This window comes from Vigna unguiculata, chromosome 5 (genome assembly GCF_037176805.1).
Source record: "Vigna unguiculata cultivar grain cowpea cultivar isolate G323 ecotype 2 chromosome 5, ASM3717680v1, whole genome shotgun sequence".
Classification (NCBI taxonomy): Eukaryota; Viridiplantae; Streptophyta; class Magnoliopsida; order Fabales; family Fabaceae; genus Vigna; species Vigna unguiculata.
In genome coordinates, this window is record NC_140796.1 from 30,199,634 (window position 1) to 30,208,601 (window position 8,968).

Consider the following 8,968-nt stretch of genomic DNA (forward strand, 5'->3'; position numbering starts at 1 on the left):
ATCTTCCTTGATTGGGAAGCTAAAGTTGATCAAATTTTCAATGAAAATCATGTAAAGGATCAATCACAAGTTGATCTAGTAGTTTTAGGATTTTTGGAGTATGCCAATACTTGGTGGCATAAAGTTTGTAAGAATTATGACCAAGCACTACAAAAATAATTGTTTTTAGTGGAGGTTATATTTGGTGTTTCTAGGGGTTTTAACCCCCACTAATGGTTTTACCAGAGGTTTCAAATTCCCCTGGAAGAACAAGCATGGCTAACGGATTATCGAGGGTTTTTAGCAACCGCTGGAAGTAGCACAACTTACTGAGGGTTTCGAAAACCCCTGTTAATGCTTGGGGTTTCGAAAACCCCCATTAATGCCTGAGGTTCTGAAAACCCCCAGTAATGCATGGGGTTCTGAAAACCCCAAGTAATGCCTAGGGTCCCGAAATCTCCCAATAATGCCCGGGATTCCGAAAACCCCCGTTAATTCCTCAAAAACCCTTGTTAATACCAAAAAGTTAGTACTCATATTATTATGACATTGCTATAATGCTAAAGTTGTACTTTCCTGAAAATTGATTTGTCTAGTTAATATTTGAGTACGAAAAGAACCTTATTCTATAGAATATCCTATTTATTACTTAACATTTTGGTACCAATCAATACAAATAAGCAAAACCTTCAAGGCCACTTCAAAATAAGCAATCAACAAATATTCATTCAAATGGTACCAATACAAATATTCATTCAAATGGTACCAATAGTGGACTAGCAGTCATAATGCTCTTAACATAATAAGTGTTGGAGTAGTAGCATTTGAATGACAGTGACATAATAAGCAGTGCACTATCTACCTACAATAAACAAAAATTAACCAAAAGTTTCCTAGAATCATATTTGTTGACAAATTCCAAAAGTAAACGAAAAATATCATCTAATGCGATGTTGGATGTTGATCATTTGTTTCTTCGTTAGGAACACTTCCTTGATCAGATACCTAACATATAAAAAATAATGATAATTAATAACTTTCCAAATAATAATATCAAACATATATTAATTTAATCAAGATTTAAATATTACCGTTGGTGCATGATGCATAGTAAAATGACGAGGCAACTCTCCTTGATAATTTTGTACCAAAAAATTAACCATTGCCTTCATTTCATTGAGTTGGGATGTCAATGTAGAAACCTATTTTAAAATACAAAATTAATCAAAATAATCAAAATAGAGAAAATAACTTATTTTCTACTTTTCAAGAAAAAAATGGAGCTATTTTGACAATCTTGGTTTACATAACATATTACTTTAAACATATTCAAACGTCAAATTTGATAAAAGTAATGCATCATGATCAAAACTAAAAAATTAACCTGATTTTGTAATTGAGCATTAGAAGGATAACTTGAAGATGTTTCATTATATGAATGACCTTTGGAGCTAAACACTTTAGATGGGCAAGGATCCAAACCCAAACCCCTAACACGTCCACAGTGTTCTTGGCTTCCGAAAGCAAAAGCTAAGGAATCAGTACTTGATATTTCTTTTGATACAGATGATGATGATGTTGATTCATATACTTGAAGTTTTTTCCTACAAAGAACATAAGAAGAAACTAATTAAATTAACACAAAGTATGGTTTACAATTATGGACTTTATTAGAATTGAACTTACACCGATTTCCCTCGCTTCATCACTCACAAAGGCTCCATTAGCATGTTTATGTGTTGCAATCCATACCTCTCCTCTACTAACCTTGTGGCCACACTCTTTTTCCTATAAAATTAAATAAAAAATATATGACACATAGAGCCAAAAATTGAAAAAAAAAAAGTTCACATCAAGATATGTAGTATTGTCACCATTTCATCTCTTTTCCTTGCAATGCTCTTAGATCCACATGTGTGAGCAATGGTTTGCTTTGCCCTATTATGTTTATTTTTCAAAGCATGCTCCTAATCATCAATGTATAAAAATTAATAATTATTAACTTAAACGATATTGATGAAAAATAGTTTCAATATACCTTTGTTTTTGAATTTAGTCGATAATCCACAAAAGAAGCCCAATGATCTCTATCTATTCCTGCTGGAACCATTGCGATCAATTCATCTCTAGTACGTGTTCCATCATTTGTAAGTTGCCACAATTCCTATCGGTGGTCTCTCCACTTTATGTTAAGTGATTTGAGGATGTGGCTTATATGAACATCGGAATGGACATCAAACTTAGCCTTCAAAACATAAAACAGTTAAAATTAACAAGAGTTGTAGTATAATTAAATCATACATTAAGTTTTTACAATGCTGACCAGAATAGTATTCTTAAGTACGTCTTCTTTATAATCTTTAGGAATCTTCTTCCAACTAGAATAACTAATAGGAAGAGAATTAGAGTTTCTTGCAATGCTACCTAAGAACCTATTCAATAATGCTCCACCATCTGCAATTGGTTGACCCTCATTATTCCACTGCACAACAATCCTTTCATTAGGAGAAAAATGCCACACATCATTGGTTCATAGTTGTTTTGTAATTCTCTTTCCTTGATCATCTACGGAATGTGAGAAAATAATTGTTACTAATTTATTATAAAGACAAATATATGTATAATATATTATGTAGTACTTTGTATATAGTTGCTTACCAATAACATTAACAAACCATGCTCTTTTTCGGGTTGCAGGCCTTTGTTCATCTACTTGCAACTTAGTCTCCTCATTTTCTTCCTCTTCAATTTCAGAATATGAATGTGATGTAGTTGGTATTGTTGGTTCAGATACATGAAATGATTGATATGGTGGCTGAGAATTAGATTGAGGCACAATTGGGGGCTGGCTAGTTGAAGATATCCTCACTTTCAAGGTTCCTGAAAATAAATTGGTTAGATATTCCTAAAACTGAATATAAAATCAAATTGATATATACAAAATCTAATGTAAAACATATTATATACATAATACTTATTCATGAAATATGATAAAACAAATTACTTGGCTGAGGTGCAGATGGAGGTGGAGGGCAAGCATATTTAGGACCTTGTTGAATACTTGCTTGAGATGCAGATGGAAGTGGAGGGGAAAATAAAAATGTAGGACCTTGTTGAATATTTACTTGAGGTGTAATTGGGGTTGGAATTTGTACTTCAAGTCTTGGAGGTTGAGTACTAGGCAGTTAAGAATGAATACTCACTTCAGCTTTTGACTTAGACTTATTTGAGGTTGAAAAGTTCATCTTCAAGTCTCCTGACAACATATAAAAATTGATAAAGTTAGAAAAATAACTTAAGTCTATTTAGACCACATGCTAAAGAAATCAGACCAAAATGGGTATGCTTCAACTTTGATGCATTTAGTTGGATAACTTGGGTATGCATTTAATTACGAAACTGTGGTAAGAAAATCGGTTTGAAAAACTTGGCATGCTTCGTTTCTCTGTTTGTTAAATCAGTTTAGATAAAACATTTTTATTTTGTTTAGTAAACATCTCATATCTTCATTTATGCTTGCATTAACCCAAAGATTCATGTTATAAACAGGTTTATAAATATATACAAGTTCAAAGTTCATGCATTAGGTGACCCAAACTCAAATATTCAAAAGAAAATCGGTTTGTAGGGAACAACAGTGTCTATGATCAGCAGAATGCGAATGACAAAGACAACGGTGACTCTTGGTGTGGACCTTTTAAGACATGGCAAACCATATACAATTATGATATAGTATATAGGTTGAATGAGGAAGAAGCAAAATTGGTTTTGGGTAGGGAAGTAGCACTGTGGTCTGAACAAGAATTTGGCCAAGAACTTCTACTTTGGCTGAGACATTGTGGTCAGGAAATAGGGGTGAAAAGGGTATGAAAAGATATGCAGAGGCCACAGATAGACTGAATGAATGGAGAAGCAGAATGGTAAGTAAAGGAATAGGGGCTGAACCAATTCAGCCCTTTTGGTGTGTTAAGAACCCTGGTATGTGCAACACGATTCATTAAGCCTAATTGCATTCTTCCTCTGTCATGAAATGGAAGGAAAACAGTAAAAAGAAGATATTTAAAACCGTAGGTTGGCCTTGTATCCATTATTTTACCGAATTGAAACAAACTAAAACAGAATGAATAACAACAAAATAGCCTTTTAAGAATTGATCCAATTTGAGAGGCTTGATCGTTATGTCTACAACTTGAATATGTGATTTACAGCAGCTCAACTTGACAATTCTTTTCTTCACCAAGTCTCTAAAAAGATGAAATCTCCTATCATTATGTTTGTTTTTCCAATGAAACATTTGATTCTTGAATGATTGTATATTTTCGATCCTTTATCTATAACGCAAAATTATGATCGTTACCTGCTCAAAAGGTCTCTTAACTTAAAATGATAACATAAAGTTAAGAAACTACTCAATTTCTAAAATCTACTTAAAACTCAGAGTTGCACTATCTGAGACCTAAAACACAAGCTAAACTAAGCTAAAACAAGCTAGAATTACCAAACTAGTAAATGGAAATGTTATGCAACTATCTCGACACCAACTAAATGATCTATGAAGGTAAAAAAAACTGAGCTAAAAGTGAAAAACAACAAGAACTATGAAACCAATATGCACAGAACTATAAAATGCACTAAATCAGTAAACTAGTTCTATCCTTATACTTAAATGACTAAAAATGAAGGCTCAAGTTATCTACACCTAAGATTCACTATCAAAGCAAGTCTAAGAAGCAAAAGAGTATTACAAACCATGCTAGTTACTGAAAACAACAGAATTAAAAACTTACTATGAAAATCTGAAAAAAAAATTCCATACTACTCTCAAAACAACAAAATAACTATGTCAGCAAATGTAAATTCATCAAAGCATCCTATTATAACAGTTATTTATTCTAAAAAACAAAAAAGACATAATTTAACCATGCACCTAAAGTAATACTGCAGGAAGAAATTAAAATGAAAAGAAAATTTTAACTAGTAAACTAATTTTGAAATAGCTACACAATTGTAAATCAACAACATACAATAATTAAAGACTAAACTATCTGCATTCTAGAAAGAATCCAATGCAACACCTTAAATCCAACCAAAACAGAACTGATAAAAAAAAAAACTGGACAGAATTTAGAACAGGAAGAAAACACATAACAGAATTTAAAATCAGAATGTAGAACAACTTCAAAACAAATATGATCAAAAACATCAACTACAACTACTTGCAATTACAGAAAAATCAGAACAATTAAAAATAAAGAGAAAATGTTAGTGATGTTGGTTAAGAAAACTAGAAAGAAAAATAAATGACAAACTTTTAGAATTTTAAGACCTCGCCTCCACATTTAAAGTGCACATTGTCCTTAATGTGGCAAGGGAGTCTGTGTACTTAATTATTATAATTAAGTTTTGAAAAGTCCAATAATTAGTTACGAGATGTGGGTTTTAAAACTTCCTTGAACTTTTAAACTTCTCCAAAATTGATTTAAAAGGCAAAAGTCTTTTAAATATCTTTATTCTTTTCAAACCTAAGAATATAAGGTAATAAGATTTTAAAATTCAGGGATACAAGCCCTTTGTTTTAATGACTAACACACATTTACGAAACCATTTTATATATATTTCATCATTTGCAATATGGAACAATATTCAATTAACATGAAATAAGATAAGTATTTATATTTCAATTTATAGAACAATATTCAATTAATAAAAGCAGCGGCAAACATACATGTTAATGAAGATTAGTGATAGAAGTTCATGAACAACATAGAACATAGAATGCATCATAAAATAAACCCCTAAATACCAATCTTGTAACTAATTATTGTACTTTTCAAAACTTAATTATAATAATTAAGCTATACATAGACTAAGCCTATTAAGGAAGTGACATAATTACCTGAATGATATTGATGATAACCTGCAGGTGTAACTACAAGTCCTCATGTAGAAGATTTATTGGTTGACATTTTCTTCATCTTCCGGTGGTCTACAAATAAGATCAACACATCAAATTAAACAATAAAGGATAATAGTTTAAGATGAATCAGTAAAATGACTCAACAATTGAAAAAAGAAAAAAAAACCTTGTTAGTTGTATATTTCCATCCTCATTAGAAAATAATATTTCTAGGTTTTGTTGTTCAAATGGCTCACATTCATGAAAATTGTCAACATCATCTCCACCCATGTTGTATAAGTCTCTAGGCTTTACATGTACAGGTATGCACAAATTTTTATCCAACTCATCGTCTACATAATACACCATTTGAGCTTCTGACGCCTTAATGTATGGCTCGTCATCATCATTATCATCGGTATGGATTAAGCGTGCAAAACTTACTAATGTAAATCCATACTCATCATTCATAATCCCTCTAGAAGTAGTTGTATTAGCCCAGTTACATTTGAATAAAACAATTGAGAATCGACCATGGTAGTTTATCTCAATTATGTCTACCAATCGACCATAATACAACACACGTCCAAACTGCATTTGAATTTCACTACTACTTGTATAACTCCTTGTCCCAAATGTACCAAACACTTCACTGTTTTGTGTTTTAAGCCATAGATCAAACTCCAATATACGAAATTTGAACCCATTAACATTATAGGCACTATATCGCTTTGCACAATCAATAGGACCCATGGCCAAGAACTTTAAATCATCTGAATGGATATCAAATTATTCATTCCTTATCTAAAACACAAAAAGTAAGAATTTGCTCCATCAAAACATGTGAGTCTTGACTTTTTAATCCTCCAAGCTTACGTTGTTTGACATCAATGCATCTACTAATGTTACTAGAATAGCCATCTGGAACTGTTATGTTCTTCAAAGTTTTGAGAAAGATATCTTTATTTGCATTTGTCAATGTATATATAGCAGGGAGATATCTACCATTCTCATTAGGCCAAAGATCAGGTCTATTACCCCAAAGTTGTAAATCTTTTCGTGCTTTTAGATTGTCTTTACATTTATTTGAACTATCATTCAACAATGTAGACACAACATTATCACATACATTTTTTTCAATGTGCATGACATCCAAATTGTGATGCAATAAGTTGTCTACCCAATAAGGAAGTTCAAAAAATATACTTTTTTTTCGTCATTGTTGAGTGTCTAACTTAGCATGATTAACTCCCTGTTGTCTTTTGGCCCGTTCTTCAAGTAATGGTTCTTTCCCAAATTCAACATTAAGATTTTGAACTTGTTGTAACACATCATATCCTGAGATCGCCAAAGGTGGATTTCTATTTTCTATAGTTCCATCAAATCTTATTCTAGCCAGTCTAAATTTATGTCTTCCATCTAACCAACGACGATGACTCATGAAACAAAATTTACCACCTTTAATAAGTTTCTTAGGAGTTGTGTCAAAATTACATCTAGGACATGCCAACCCAGTATGTGTGTTCCATCCATATAAGGTTCCAAGACCCGGAAAATCACTAATGGTCCACAATATAGCTGCATACATATCAAACACTTCACTTCCATATAAATCAAAAGTTTTGATACTAGTGTTCCATAGCTCTTTCAACTCTTCTATTAGTGGCTGTAAATATACATCAATATCATTTCTTGGAGCTCGCTTTCCAGGAATGATCATGGAGAGAATGAATGAACTTTGTTTCATACACATCCAAGGTGGAAGGTTATACGGTATGAGTACAACTGGCCAAATACTATAGCTAGTGCTTAGGTTACCATATGGATTAAACCCATCCGTAGCCAAACCAAGTCTCACATTTCGAGGGTCTGAGGCAAATTGAGGATGCTTAAAGTCAAATGTCTTCCATGCTTTAGAATCTCTTGGATGCCTTAAGATGACTTCATTTGTACTTCCTGATGAATGCCATCGCATATGCTCAGCTATTTTGGAGGACATAAACATCCTCTGTAAGCGTGGCTTCAAAGGAAAATACCTTAACACCTTTGCAAGAATCTTTTTTCTTTTATTACTTGTAGCACCAATTGTACATTTTCTTTTTGCCTTCCAGTTAGACGTTTTACATTTCTTACAAAACTCCCTATTTGCGTCTTCTCCAAAGTACAACATGCAATCATTCGGACAAGCATCGATTTTGGTGTAATGAAGACCAAGCTTGTTAATAATTTTCTTGGTCTCATAGAATGAGCGTGGAATTTTAGCATGTTCAAAGGCATCTGCCAACAACTCTAGTATCATGGACATTCCCTTGTCACTTATTTTGCAAAGACATTTGATGTGATACAACTTGATCAAGAATGAAAGTTTAGAATATTTATCACATCGTTCATATAAACTCTCTTGACCATCTTGCATTAACTCAACAAAATCTCCAATATCATCATTCCTGGCATGGCTTGACTCTGGACCCATTTCCTTATCGTCCACTGTGTCATTACTATATTGATGATACCCAAATGCATCATTAACCATGTCAAACATCGGATTATTAGCAGAATTTATTTCATTATCTTCTTGCGGCATTACACATGTTTCATTTGTCACATTTACTCCTTTTCTCTCCCTATGTAGAAACCACATTGTATATCCTTTTGGAAAAGGTTTAAGAATCAAGTGTTCATACACTAATTCACGATCCTGCCATTTGTTAAAGTTGCATTTTTGACATGGACATACTATTTTCCCCCTTACACCACTATTAACAAATGCAAAGTCCAAAAATTTGTTTAAGCCATCCATGTATTGAGGAGGGTTTCTTGACATGTCTATCCAAGATTTATCCATTAGAAATAAGGTCTGTTCAAGCCAAAATAATTCATATATTATTTTAGGATAATAATAATAAATATAACATAAGAAAATAATAAATTCTCTTTTCCTATCTAAAGTCGAAATTGGTTGAACAAACTATATGTATATATAATTTCATAGACTTCTTACAGACAATTGAACATCAAGTAATATACAAAGACCAATTACTATCATTTGATGTCATCTAGATTTGATGTTTGTTGTCGTCAAAATGAGAACTT

General features: G+C 32.3%; 1 pseudogene across 1 annotated transcript; it reads right to left on the reverse strand.

Moving 5' to 3' along the window:
• Positions 1 to 656: 656 nt before the first annotated feature.
• LOC114185379 (uncharacterized) lies at positions 657 to 3,164 on the reverse strand (annotated as a pseudogene). The gene is made up of 9 exons (XR_014995094.1): positions 2,984 to 3,164; positions 2,638 to 2,859; positions 2,303 to 2,544; positions 2,018 to 2,224; positions 1,854 to 1,946; positions 1,665 to 1,767; positions 1,364 to 1,581; positions 1,071 to 1,181; positions 657 to 984 (listed from the first exon to the last, which is right to left on the reverse strand). The product of XR_014995094.1 is annotated as an uncharacterized LOC114185379 (transcript).
• Positions 3,165 to 8,968: the final 5,804 nt, after the last annotated feature.